General features: G+C 48.3%; 1 protein-coding gene and 1 pseudogene across 3 annotated transcripts in view; one reads left to right on the top strand and one right to left on the bottom strand.

The window, feature by feature from the left end:
* Positions 1–959, bottom strand: part of Ptpra (protein tyrosine phosphatase receptor type A) — a 160,406-nt gene extending 159,447 nt beyond the window's left edge. For all 3 annotated transcript variants that reach the window (XM_013159837.3, XM_003476623.4, XM_063248780.1), the window contains exon 1: positions 821–959. The gene's annotated coding sequence lies outside the window, so the exon portion shown is untranslated. The remainder of the gene's footprint in view (positions 1–820) is intronic.
* LOC111753418 (cleavage and polyadenylation specificity factor subunit 6-like) overlaps positions 1–989 on the top strand; it is a 53,036-nt pseudogene extending 52,047 nt beyond the window's left edge.
* Positions 990–7,088: the final 6,099 nt, after the last annotated feature.

Here is a 7,088-nt window from a genome sequence, read left to right on the forward strand (position 1 = left end):
CAGGTGGCAAATGATCTCCGGGGAGAAGTGACTGTTTTAGAGCTCCAATGCCCACCATGAGCAATGCCCACCAATGACACTGTAAATGCCCACCATCATGACACTGTAAAGCTATTCACCTACTTGCCTAGGAAGATTTCAAGCATTCTTCTTTTCCCGTCTTACAAATATAATCACTGACCACATACACACACCTCAACATTAGGTTCAGCGCTGCCATTACAATTTTTATTTTCAGGAAATACAATTACATATTCGGATTTTTTTCAAAAAACTATTTTCAAAATTTTATTTACTGAAGGTAAAACGAGAAGGGATATGAATTCCCAAGTGGCTCATTTTAAATTCTAGGCAATTCTGAGCCCCTATTTCCCTTCTCAACAGTTGGTAGTGGGCGGCAAAAAGAGTAGCTGGGAGGTGTGCGCGTGCGTGGGGGTGTGCAATTGAAAGAAAAGTTGGTCACTGCAACAGCAAAATTTCTCCTGCCGGTTTTCATCTTCCCTCCCATTAAATGGACCAGAGCAAACGCTGTTCTCGCGGTTCCAAGTTTTTTCTTTCAGAATGAACAACGGCAGCGCCCCGGCCCAGCCCCAGGAGGACGCACGCAAAGTTCCCGGGCAGTCCGGGGGGTCGGCGCCCCATCCTGCACGTTTCCGGGGATCCCCTCCCCCGCCACCCCGCGCGAGGATGCGGGACCCGCCTGCACGAGCCCGAGAGATTCCACCTGGATAACAGGGGCCCGGGACGGCTCCCACCCGCGCCCGGAGCCGCTCCCCGCTTTCCGGAGCCCACCCGGGCGGCGCCGGCCGCGAACACTCACCCTGTCCCGCACTGGGCGGGACCGCTGGGGACTCGGACGGCGGCTCCGCCTTAGTTTCGCGGCGGCGTCTCGGCCCGCCACTCGCCCTCAGGGCCGCCGCCCGGCCCGCGGCTCGGAACCCCGCGGCGGCGGCGGCGGCCTCGCCTTCATGGCGAGGGGAAGCGGCTGAGGGAGCGACTGGGCGGGCAGCGGCGATGGCGGCGTTGGCCCAGGGTCCGAACTCGATCGCGCGCGCGCGCGCGTCCCTGTCAGCGCCACACTCGTTGCTGCCTCGCTCCCGACACGGCCTCGGTTGTAAGGCGCAGCCTCATTGGCTGCTCAGAAGCTGGCGCTGGTTGGTCAACACCGATAGGGCGTCTCCGGCCCTCGCCTGCACCGCCGTTGTGTGTCTCCCAGGGATCCCTAACCTGCTCCAAGAGCGGATTAGGGTCGTGCCTCCCAGGCGGCGGAAGTGCCCCTGCTCCGCAGGCCCGACCTCCTAAAAAGTGAACCTCAGAAGCGCCGGCTGCAGATGCACCCAAACCTTCCGCTTCTCTACAGTTCCAGGCCCCTGGATCGAGGCCTTTTCCCCAGTGTATAGATATAAAAACTGAGGCCAGGCAGAAGCCACACCAGGACCGCCTGAATGACGTCTTTGTACGCCCATCTAAATGTGATCCATTCGGCCTCCTTCCCTTTTTCCCACTCCTCATTTGCTGCAAGGTAGTTAAAGGATAAAGGATCTCACAGGGCAGATAGGAATCTGCCAAGTCCCTTTAACAGGCCTGTCTTCTTGGGTGCAGTCCAATATCCAGCCAGCCCACGCCGTCCCCGCCAGAGCCGCGGGGAACTCTCCTCCCTTCTCCACCTGTGCGTACTGGGCCTGCCTGGCCAGAGCACGGTACGTGGGCTACCCTTTTGCGATTGGCCTGGCAGAAGGGAAACTGTCAAACCGCGGAGAGACTTAGAAGTGTGTCCTTCAGGGCCAGGGACACACCGCGGAACCCTTCTCCGAGGACTGGTCACCGCCCTTTGAGCAGTGGCGCCCCAAGTCATCTGTCCGAGCATCCGGCGGCAGTGGGGCTCAGAATGAGCACCTTGGGTTCTGCGGGAGAGTCAGTTTACACAGTTGTAGTGGGTGGCAAGTGACACACTCTAGGTGTGGTCCCCACAGAGGTAGTTCGGAGGCTCGGTGATCCTCGCCGGCTCAGCGCCCAGGCGTCTGCAGCCGAGACAGATTGCACAGGGTCGCACAGGCGAGATGTGGAGGACCCTTCATCCCACACCACGACTCGGGTGCGGCAGACTTCTCCGGCGGGCAGCCTGGTGCTCCTCAATCCCAGCTCCTCGGTCCTGTGACCAAAGGCACCTCTTCGCGGGAAGGTAGTGGGGGAGCAGATACAATGAGAACATCGCGAGGAAGCCTGTGCCAGCAGCTAGTTTCTTAGACTGTTGCCCCTATCATCTTCAGTTCACTGCCAAGTGCTGGAGAGGTACTAGTTTAGGATTCTATGTATCCCCACCCCTTCCCCGCCCCCGTGTTGGTTAAGTAACTACTGTATGCTGACCAGAGCCACAACCTGGGAGGGGAATACCGGTTGTGACAGGTCTTCCCACAAGGCGTGCCCTTTTTGGCAGGGAAGTCTCTAGGAGTTTTGACTCTCAATCCGCGTGGGTAGGACCAGCACACAGGTGGTGGTGAGACAGCAGGCAGACTCCAGGTGCTTCTGCCCCGTAGGGGCCTGCTACAGTTCAAAGGCCCAGAGACCACTGCCCAGTTTGCTACACGTCAAACTTTCGGAGGAGACCGTCAAAGTCATATTTCCTGAGAAGTCCAAACCCAATCTATCTGGAATAAAAAAAACTCATAGTGAAAAGAAAAGTGCAAGGCCAGAACTTGTAATGAACTCAAAGTATGAAAAAAATAAACGTGAAAAATAACTCAGTACAGAAGTACTTTGGTAGCCAGGAGGGCAGTAACCCCACCGGTTTAGTTTTACCTTATCTATCTCTAAAGTTTAACCTACACTTATTTTGATTTTTTATTTTATTTATACTGCCATAAAAGGATTTGGTAGGCTGACTGTCTTTGCCACAGCAATGAAAATAGCTATTAAAATAAGCAGTCATCCTTAACACCATTTAAAGGACCCCTCCTGGATCTGATCACATGTTGGGAAATGCAGTAGTTGAGTGTGATAGATAAAATCCAGGGTTTCCAGCCCCACCATGTGCTGGATAACCTAAGCCTGCCTCTGCTATTCTTCCTGGAACCTCCCAGGGTTGTGCTGAGAATTATGGGCATATACAGCTTGGCAAGTAACCCATTCTCAGTGAATTCTAGTTCCTTCTCTCACCATGAGATAGACACACTGCGATCACATTTGTGGTGTGCAGAAGTAGGGTTTTAGCTGATCCATCCTAGAAGGTTCATCACATCACTGGGGCCCCATTGTGTATAGGAAAGGACCAGAGCCCCATCCTTAGGGGCCTGTCTGTGAAGAGCTGGCCCACCCCCATTCTACTAGATTACTGGAATGTCCAGACCAATGATAGTAAATGTGTTAAACCAGTGACACAAACAGCTTGCTGCAGCATGTGTACCATGGGTTCACCATCACTGGTCTAGACCCTTCACCCCCTACCTCCCGGCAGCACAGTCAATGGCTGTCTTAGGAGACAACTGAGAGGGAGGACAAGCAGACTTTCCAGACCCAGGTCCACTTAAGTGGGGAGCTGTGGGCCCTCCTGCTCCCAGTCCAGTTTTAGTCCCAGCCCATGCGGTACACCTACAGGTGGGTGCTTGTCAGCCACCCCATAGGTGTCCCAACAGTCACAGGATTCTTGAGCAAAGGATTGGACTAAAAAGAAGAGATGCAGCATGGGAATAAAGACTCTCTCTCTCTCCTTAGGCAAGTCACTTTTCTTCTTTGGGCCTCCTTTCCTCATCTAGTAAGTGGAACAAGGAGTCATCCTCTCAACAAATTCTGAGTCCAGACCATGTGCTGGACACAGCAGGGAATAAGAGGCTTCTGCTTTTAGGGACTTACATTCTAGAGGGAGTGGACTATAAACAAATAATGAACATTTCCTAAGTGTTGTAATGAAAGTAAAGCTAGGCAGTTAAGAAAAAATTGAAATTAAATGAGAACTAAGTGCCTTTTCAGGCTACTGTTTAACTCCAAGGATCATTTGCTGGAGTTTTGTACTAAGACAGGCCAGGCAGCCTCCATGCCTGCAGATGTGTTAGAGGAACCTTTGTCCATACACTATGGCTACCACTGGTAGCCTAAACTGGAAAGAATGCTTCCAAATTTGTTGCCCCTAATCTAATCCTAGCCTCATCCACTGGGCCAAGACTTGGCCTCTACCCAACACCATAGGCCTGCTATACAACTGCTCAAAGTATAAAACTCTCAACTGAGCAATCAAGAACTTGAAAAAAAGAAAGTCCTAATTCTAATTTTTACTTTGCAGTGCTGGGGATTGAACCCAGGATCTCACACATGCTAGACAAGTGGTCTACTAATGAGCTAGACTTTTGACTCTGTGGCCAGGGTTTTTGATTTCTAAATATCACTATATGTGCATGCATTGGGCAAAAACCAGCAAATTAAGATACAGGAATTTCACTGCATGTAGTTTGCCTTAGAAGGAAAAATTGAAAACAAATAATGAACTCTAGTTAATAAAATGCATTCTGAATGACTTAGGGGCACTCAGATATCTGCATCTTACTTGGAAATGCATCAAAAATAAAATAGGACAGGATGGCAGCACAAGCCTGTAATCCCAATGAGGGAGGCTGAGGCAGAAGAATCACAAGTTCAACTCCTACTGCACCTTTATAAGTTAATGACACTTTTGTCTCAAGATAAAATTAAAAAGGGTTGGAAATGTAGCTCAGTGGGAGAGTACCCTTAAATTTTACCCCCCAGAATGGAAAAATGGATTAAGAAGTGAATATTTGAAAAATCAAGCATAATAAAATGTCAAGAGTGTGGACCAGGGATGTAGCTCAGCAGTACACTGCCTGCCTGGCAAGCATGAAGCCCCAAGTTCAACTCCTTGTACCCCTCCCCCTAAAAAAGTCAAGAGTGGAATAAAACCACAGTTATAGAGGTATCTACAGTAAAAGTTCTTTCAGCTAGGTTATATGTTGGGAAATTTTTATTATAAAATAGGGGGTAAATTAGTGGCAACTACAAAAAAACCACAAAACTGCCTTTAATTTTCAAGTAACTCTCCCAATATACAATTCCAATGCGTCTTCACATGTACACACTTCATGAAGTTGTAGTCATAGTATCTCACTGTTAAAGGTTATTTTGCATGTTTAAAACTTCATGTGAAAAAAAAAACTTTTATGTGTACAGTGCTTAATGCTTACACTGCAGAGAAAACAAGTGATGCCACTTTGGAGATGTGTTTTTTTAATTATATATGATACATTCTAAAAGTACTGGTGACAGGGCTGAGCATTTAGCTCAGCAGCGTAAGTGCCTGCCTGGCAAGCGCAAGGTCATGAGCTGGATCCCTGGTACCTAAATAAATAAATAAAATAAAGTACAGGTGAAGTCTTCCATCCTAGAGAGGAAAGATCGAGCTGTTTGGTAACAATTTTTCACTGAGAACTAGAAGAGCTGCAGACAACTTTTAAAAGGGATTAAACAGTTACAGGGCAGTGAGGAATTATCAGACCAAGACTGGGGAGTATAAAAAGACCACAGGAAGTATTGGGAATCCTTTCCTTTAAGGTGTCTCTTTATTCCAAAGGAAAGGCTGACAGGCTGTGCCAGAGTGTGACTGTGAAAACTGGTGACAATATTCCAGAACCTTGTTAGTCCTCTATCAAGGTGGGGATTATTTCACCTTGAAATTTATGAGATTGCCTTGACATACAAAACATGGTCTGACACTCTGGGGTTTCCAAATCTAGAACCCTGGTTCCTCTTGAGATGCCTGTCCTTGGGACCCGGTGACCATATTGTAGAGTCCCCTCTAGATAAGGTGCTGGTCACTGACCAGCTTCAATTACACATATGGGTAAGCAAATTCACAGGTGAATTCAGCACCCTAGCTACCAAGTCATCCCCAGCATTTAAGTCTTGCACTTGATGCCCAGATATTGCCAAGCAGATGTAAACCAACCCTACTGTATCCTGTCCCAAATTCTTGATTCACATAATAAATGCTAAACAAAATAAATGGCTTATAATTTGAGTACAGCCTCTTGGAGGATTTTCAGAAATTTCTATTTACAAGTCAGATGGGAGAAAAAAAGATTTACCTTACCAAGCCCTGTGTCTTCTGTTTATGCATGGTCAGATCTAGGAGTGTGAAGGAAAGGCCTAAAATTCTACTGAGGCTTGTTTTCCCTCAGGAATTTAGTTTGCTCCTTTGTCATCCTTCTAGACAAAGGAAGGCAATGGAAGGAAAAAATAAAGTCCCTTATTGATGGGCAGGAGAGCTGTAATGTAATGGGGGGTAGAAAGTGCCCTACTAATTAGGCATGATGTCATCACAAGAAATAGGGTGGAGTGGGGAGTTTCACATTCATAGTTCTTTTTGGAACCTCTTTTAGTCTTCAGCTCAGAGATCATTCAAGAGTCTCTCCTCACTGTTGGATAGACAGGGCTTCCAAAGGCCTCTCCTTTGTTGCCCACAACCAAAGGGTCAGGTGCCTCTCATTAGTGCTCTAACCCTTACTGCAGGGCAAACTGGAGGTCTTGCCTTAGGTTATTATGATGACAGAGGGTCTGATTCCAGAGGTAGCTTAGAGCTACTTGGGAGAATACTTGATTCCAGGAGGCTGTGGGTCTCACACACACACATTCTCATTCTCTCTCACTCTCTCTCTCTTTCTTCCTCCTCCTCCTCCTCCCCCCACCACCCTGCCCCAGTCTCCACTTCCAGCAGCTTGGGGATGACCTGGGTTTCAAATCTGTTTTGCTACTTACTTGCTGTTAAAAATTTCTCTGGCCCTGTAAGAGGCATGATATAACTTATTTACCAGGATTGTTAGGAGAAATAGATGAAGTAATAATGGCCAAGTATTTGGCATGGTTCTCGTGTATGCATGCATGTGTATATGATGCTTTAGTGTGGTTCTTGTAGAGGTGGTTCTTGTGTTTTATGTACACTGTCCCATAATCTTCCTAGAGGATGTGGGAGCAAACAGGCCCTTCTTTTAAGTCTCTCTTTCCAATCCAGCCATCACTAGCTGAATTCTGATGAAAGTTCTGTGTCTAGCTTTTTTTGGTTAGGCTGGACTGCGTAAGACAAGCAC

The sequence above is a fragment of the Cavia porcellus genome, unplaced genomic scaffold (genome assembly GCF_034190915.1).
Source record: "Cavia porcellus strain 051 isolate PalLab524CR breed Dunkin Hartley unplaced genomic scaffold, mCavPor4.1 scaffold_5, whole genome shotgun sequence".
NCBI classification, from domain to species: Eukaryota; Metazoa; Chordata; class Mammalia; order Rodentia; family Caviidae; genus Cavia; species Cavia porcellus.